Below are 7611 nucleotides of genomic sequence, written 5' to 3'. Positions count from 1 at the left end.
CAGCTTCCATACTGTGCAATCTATTAATTAATACATTTCTTGCCAGTACCATTTTTAAAACAGGAATAACCTGCTCATAAGTAAATTGCAGTGTCATTGCAACAAATTCCCACTGCAACATGGCACAGACACTTTTCACTGCCTATGTCCATGGGGTAAGGCTATAAAAAGCATTTGATGAAATCAGGAGTAAAGCTAGCACATTTGTAAGTATACATTAAACTGAAAAATACAGCTTCATAATTTTGTATTTCTTTTTTTTGTATTTAGAAAATGCAGTATAGCTATTTCTTCATAGTTTATTACATTTATGACAGCTGACACATACCTGCCCCCTATGCTGCTGCTGAGTTGTGTTCAGCTAGTAACTCTGATAAAGGAAAGCCAGACAGAGAGAAGACTGGCAGCAGAGGGCTAGATCTGTTCTCTCTTGGTCAGTGTTGTTGGAAGCTGAGGAATGACTCTCTTCCCTCTGTAGACCTAATGTGAGGAATATGTGCTGTAGGCATCGCTACCTAGTACACCCCACAGAAGAAGGCATCCAGAAAACTGGAAGTAATAAGAAGGTGCGGGTAAGTATTTCAGTATCTACAAACGTGTGTGTGGTATAAACATGCACTTATATTATTACACTGCAGATATAGGCTGCATAGCATAAAATCTAAGAGTATGCAGTGTGTGAATAGAGGCCACCCTAACAATGGAACACTTGACTTCTCACCCTCCTCAGCTGGCCAAGCCAAAGATCTACCATAGAAAAAGATAATTTACACCTGTAGAGGAAAACAAGAGGCTATTTTTTGGCTAACTAAAGCCAGGCAGCTAATGGAATTAGTGGATCAGTGGGAAGGATGTAGGAAAATCTCTTTTGTGCCATTAAAAGCAGACTCTCAAAAATATGACCTGACATTTTTTAATCCAAATGAGACTTTTTTTTGTATCCTGACAAAACGTTTCTTCTTACCGATATTGATTGACACTGACCAGACTTAACAAAGGAAAGGTATTAGTGTTGTCAATTTTTTGTACTGCCTAGCACTCTTCACACTAACGTCACTGAACACCATAACTTGGTGAGAGAGAGAGAGAGAGAGAGGAAGTGTTAGTGCATAAGAAAACAACCTTTTAGTGTGATGACTTCGAGGTTTTTCCTTCCAGATTTTCAGCCTTAGCGAAAACAAATGGGATATATGCATCTGGATGGGGCACTCTAGCTCTAAAACAACAACAAAGTATTGAAATCTAAAAATATTTACATTTACAAATATTAACTAGTGTCACTTTAATAGCTTGATTAGTAGATTGCTTGTTAAAGCAATAAGGCATGATAAACTCTTGTGAAAATACAGCAGATCTTACAGAAAGTAATGCACAAAACAAAAAACAACCATAGTGTATCCATGAAATTGTATCACCAAATGGTAATGCCACACTAACATTTAACTTATGGCATGCCGTTGCTGTATATCACATTGTACTAATGTGACAAAGTAACCTAGTACCAACAAAATGTAGTTTTCCAGCCTTAAGGGTAGTACACATTTTCCTTAAGGAAGAACAAATCAGCAAAAAGAGAAAACTAGTTGTACAGGAATGACTCCTCTCGATATTGGCATATAAAATTAAAATAGGCCATTGTCACAACTTCTTATATAAGGTCTATGCCAAAGATCACTTTGTATTCTTATTAAAATAGGAAAACAGGATTCAAGCTGGAATTGCTTGTTTAAACCACTGCTTATTAAATTAAAACAAGAGATGACCGCTTTCACCCTTGGCAGAACTTCATCATATCTAAGTTGTACATAGCAGTAACAAGTAATACTGTCTATTTTCCATATAAATATCCATGTAAATTATGAGGGCTTTACTCCAAGAGCACGTATACAGATCACATTCAATGACAGTGACTGGAGCAGTGGTACAGTCAAAGTTTAATGTCAAGCTGAATTATTCGTATTATATGTCAGATCAGTAGTGTGGTTTACCACGCTGGTACATGCTATAGGGAGATCTGAGGAAGCACCCCACTTCATTAACATAAATGGGTGAAAGCACTTTAAAATAATAATTCTGTGGTGTGCACAAGCATAGATGCATGTATTTACTTAAGACAACCATATATACATTCACCATTTTATATAGATATGTGTATTTATGTGCATATATATGTATTTGTGTATCTATCTGTATATATATGTATGTATATATATATATATATATATATATATATATATATGTGTGTGTGTGTGTGTGTGTGTGTGTGTGTGTGTGTGTTTGTGTGCGTGTGTGTTTGTGTTTTATGCATACACACACACACACACACACACACACACACACACACACACACACACTTGTTGGTTTGGCATGACTATATCCTTATTTGTGGCCCTTCTCTGACCCTTCCCATCCAATATGTTTTCTGAGCATGGGAATCTTCAAATATCTTCACACTTGTTTTTTTTTTTTCTTTTAGCTTGTCTTAATACTATCCCTGAGGTCACTTTGCTCTCCTGTCTCTTTGAAACTTTCTAGACTCAAACCCAGCTGCTAGAACCTAATTGCACCTCAGCCCTTAACAGCAGACCTCTGTTTTGAATTCTATTAACCATTCATCTCCTCCTTTCTCCCATCACAGCATTTCACTCTGAGTATAGTCTGACTGCCCTCTGTTTCTTTATATACTGTATTAGTGTAATAAAATGCAGGACTAGATGACTACATTGTTATTTGACATGCCTAGCACACTGATCACAGCAATTTTGTACTTAGATTAGGAGTTAACAGCAACAATCACAATAAAGATGTAAACTGTAACTGCACCACTGCTCCAGTCACTGTGATGCCATTGAATGAGTTATATTTAAGTGCTCTTGGAGTAAAGCCATTATTGTTTTCCACATAAATAGCCTTATAATTTACATCTGACTTGTTACTGCTATGTATAACTTAGATCTGATGAAGCACTGACATGGCTGAAGGTGCTCATCTCTTGTATTAACTTTTTATTTATTTTATTTTTACATTTGTTTACCGGGAAAGTCCAGCTAGGCATGTGCCCATTTTCAATGGAGGCCTGGGGAGAAAAGCTTCAAGTAATACATTTGTATAAAAACAAATCAACAAATCAGACAAGTATTAAATATGCCTTATATCAACAAAAATGTTGTGGTATTACAGCTGTAGAAAAGCTGCACAAGTATCATTTGCAATACATATAGTGAATTTGTTAATATTTGTTATCATGGAGGTATAGTTAGCTAATATTGGTTTAGAGAAAGGTCATATTCAGATATGCAGAAGGTTTAGAAAGTGAGTTAGTATTTAGGGAGTGGCCTATCCTGGGGGAATGCAGGGGAAGAGCCAGGAGTTTGCTAGGTGATTTTTTGAGAATTATTTGAATTGTTTTGATGAGGTAATGGAGACTAGAGTAGTAGGTATGGTGTTACATAGGCTGGAAGTATAGTTGGAGAAAAGGTCTTCTCCAGCTGAGATTTTTGCTCTAGTAACTTGTAGTAGATGTTTTTTGTCTGAGCGGAGGGATCTAGGAGCAGAGTATGGCTGGATTAGATCTTTGAGGGGTGGGGTTTTGTTTGGGTGGTGTAGAATTTGATGGGCTAGGCTTAACTGGTTAAAGTGTAGGAGTTGTGGGAGTTCAAGCCAACCAAGCTGTTTGACGGATTGGCAGTGATGTGACCTATATGGTGATTTAGTGGCAAATTTAGCTATTTTATTGTAGTAGGCTTCAAGTTTGTTAAGGTCTGATTTACGAAGGTTGATAAGGATAGGGGATGCATATAGAAGTGTAGAGAGCAGGTGGATCCTGGCCATGGTGAGTCTTGTAGTACTTGTTAGAAACTGGGCATTTCTGTATAGGAGGCCAAGCTTCTGGTGGACTTTTTTGATAGTTTGATCTATATGGAGGTCAAGTTTTAGATTGTTGTCAATTACTATCCCAAGTAGTTTGGTATGGGCAGTTGGAGTTCTAATGGTCTTGTTTTTAGAGTAAATGTTGAAGGTTGGGGGGGATGCAATCCTAGTGGGACAGAAGAGTAATAGGTTAGTTTTGTTGGGGTTTAGTATCATCTGGGAGTTGGTTAGCCAGGTTTCCACTGATAAGAAGGCGTCTTGGGTAAAGGTTTGGAGGATTTTAAGGGATGGGGCTGTGCAGATTACGGTTGAGTCATCAGTGTATTGAATTATGGTGGCATGGGGGATTGTAGCCGGTTGGTAAAGAGTGAGAATAGGAGGGGTCCAAGGATGGAGCCTTGAGGGACCCCTATTGTGACTGGGAGGGTGTGAGAGAGGGTTTGTTGCCAATGGACAGCTTGTTGCCTATTTGCTAGGTAGCTCTGGAACCAGTTAATAGTTGTGATATTAATGTTGAGGGAGGAAAGGACATTAATGTTTTTGTTATGGTTGACCATGTCAAAGGCTTTTGACAGGTCAAGGAATAAGGCTGATACAAATTGGGAGTTGTTTCTATGTTGGTTAACTTTGCTGGTAAAGGTCAGTAGGGCAGTTGTTGTACTATGTGCAGGACGAAAACCATGCTGAGTACTAGATAGTAGGTTTTGTGAGGTAAGGTATTTCATGAGCTGTGTGTGTATTCTTTTTAGGATCTTGGATAAGGGTGAAAGAATGGCAATGGGGCGGTAGTTAGTAAATTCGTATGAGGTGCCGCCTTTGTGAAGGGGTAGTATGTGTGATATTTTCCAGATATAGGGTACATGTGCTTCAGCTATTGATCTGTTTATGAGTATGGCTATAGGATAGGAGATGGCTTCTGCTGCGATTTTAAGATAGTCGGTAGGGAAGGTTGTCAGCAGCTAATGTTGTAGGTTTTAGTTTTTTCAACGTTTATTGATGTAGTTGGTAGATACAGGATGTAATTTGAATTGGGTGGAGGTGTCTTGTGAGGGTGTACTATAGATGGATTCTGGGTGGATATTGGTCTTTGATTGTTGGCTAGAGTTAGAATGGATTCTGTGAAGAAGGTATTGAATTGGGTAGCTATGCTTTCATTGTTGTGAGTTGTTTTTGGAGTGGGAGCACCAACATTGCCTGGTTGTAATAGGTTTTTAACTGCGCCCAGAACTTTTGTGGATTTCTTTGGTGCTTGTTTTGGATATTTGGGTAGTACTTGGATTTTTCCATCTTAATTTGTTTTTTGACTTAATTTCGAAGTTCATGGAAGTTTTGTGTAATGGTACTGGATTTATCATTATGGTACAGTGATCAGGCTTTATCTCTGGCCTTAAGTAGAGATCTGGTTTCTTTGGTTAGCCAAGGTGTGTAACTGGCCTTGACTCTAACATTTCTTGGTGGTGCATGAGTGTTGAGAATATCAAGAAAGGTGTTGTTAAAAGAGTGGAAAGCCTCATCCAGGGGGCATATGTTTGAGATGTTCCCAGTGGCAGTTTTGTAGGGCAGAGATAAAGTTGTCAGGATAAACAAGCAATTCCAGCTTGAATCCTTTTTTATCTTTAATAAGAACGCAAACTGATCTTTGTCATTGATCTTACATAAGAAGTTGTGACAATGGCCCATTTTAGTAATTCATTTGCTAATATCAACAGCAGCTGTTTCTGTATGTTTCCCTTTACATTATACTAATGTGTGTATTTAACACCCAGTGAATGTGTTTTTTAAGCTATTCATACTTCTCAACCTCTCAGCAGAAGAAATCTGGACAAAGACAAAAATAATTGGGGGACACAGGCCCTAAATCAGGGACAGATTTTAAATTTTAAATATTGCTCTTATAAACTTAGTCGCTAGAGTAACATGTTTTGCATAATTAGTATGCATTTTCTGAAAGCTGTAACATCTGAAAGTCAAATATCTAATCCTCAATGATGTACCAGAAAATCAGAAATTTTATGAGGACCATACCAAAAATATGAGGCAAGCATCTTGATATTCTGCAAAATTCTGGATAGTTGAAATGAATGGTTATTCTTTAGTCAGTGATTGCCAACTTCTGATTGAGACAAGAAGCAATGCGTTGTATGTCATTCTGTTATCCATTTTCTTCATGAGTTAATACTACACAGGAATTGTTTTCTTAGACAACTAAAATGCAGTTAAATCAGTGCTGTTGTTCATGTTTCATTTTATTCTTTGCCTGCATATATGTATTGCTTTTCAGTAAACAGACTCTGATACATACCTCATACAGGGCTGAACCTTTCATAATGTAATATAGCAATAACCCACGCCTGGGTGTGGGTAATGCTGGATTTACCCACGGTTGGCGTGGTTTGGTCCCGAGGGCGAAGCCCGAGGGACCAAACAAAGACAACCGTGGGTAAATCCAGCATTACCCACACCCAGAAGTGGTTATTATTTATATTAATGACATTATTTAAGAAAAGAAATAATTACTTTTCTTAAATAATGGCATTGTATAATGCCTGTTTGCTGCCCTTCCGCAGCTGTCTGGTGTTCTGCGGCAGTTCTGATGTACTGCGATGCCTACGCAGTACATCAGAGTTGTGGGCAAAAGCAACGGAGAACGCAAGATCTCCGTTGCTTTTCTCGCTATGTTAAATGGGTTTAACATGGCGAGACAGCTTTAAAATAAGCAACGGAGATCTCCGTTGCTTATTTTAAAGCTGTCTCGCTATGTTAAACTCATTTAACATAGCGAGACAGGTTAAAGCAACGGAGATCGCAAGATCTCCGTTGCTTTTTACATTGTGTCGCTATGTTAAAGGAGTTTAACATAGCGAGACAGCTTTAAAAAGCAACGGAGATCTGCGTTGCTTTTTAAACCTGTCGCTATGTTAAACTCTTTTAACATAGCGAGATTAGTGTTATACTAACGGAAAAAGTCCGGGCGACCGGACCTTTTTCCGTTAGTATATTGAGGGATTTACAACGGGCACGCTGGTTGGGCTGGCCAATCAGCGTGCACGTTTTAGAGGAGGCATTGTATAATATGCAGTATACACACAAGCACTGTTATTTGCTGATCATTTCTGAGAGGGCATCCATTATTTATTGTGATATAAAAAGAAACAAAATTCATGCTCTTATACTGTTAAATCTCTAATTCACACTGACCCCTACCCTTTCTGATTTACTTCCGTGCATACAATTCAACTTCTTAGCACAAGAATTCTGAAAAGAACCAAAATAATGGTGGGGATGAAGGCCCCAAATCAGGGGCAGATTATAAATATCACTCTAAGAAAGTTGCTAGAAAAATAGATTTTGCATTAGTATACATTTTCCAAATGATATGAAGTCAAAAACTCAAATGTCAGTCCACTAATTTTTCAGAAAGCCAAATATTTTATGAGGAATAGTCAAAAATATTATGCAAAATTATAAAAATTTTCTGAAATTCTGGACAGGTCAAAGGTATGCATCCACAAAGAAGACCTCTCACTGATCAGTATGGGTACAGTTTACCAATAACATTATTACCTTTGGACTCCCCGATTATACCTGTTCCAGAAAAGTTGTGAGGCCAGTTAACCAATAAAGGATATTCCCTGACTGGCACTAGGACTTTTCAACAGAGGAATCAAGATGAAACGCTGGCATCATGACACGAACTTGCTCCTGCATATTGCAGTCAGAGTATGCTAATAATAAATGTTC

The sequence above is a fragment of the Protopterus annectens genome, chromosome 1.part0, assembly GCF_019279795.1.
Source record: "Protopterus annectens isolate FY-2018-M chromosome 1.part0, PAN1.0, whole genome shotgun sequence".
Lineage (NCBI taxonomy): Eukaryota > Metazoa > Chordata > Ceratodontiformes > Protopteridae > Protopterus > Protopterus annectens.
Note: the sequence above shows the minus strand (reverse complement) of the source record.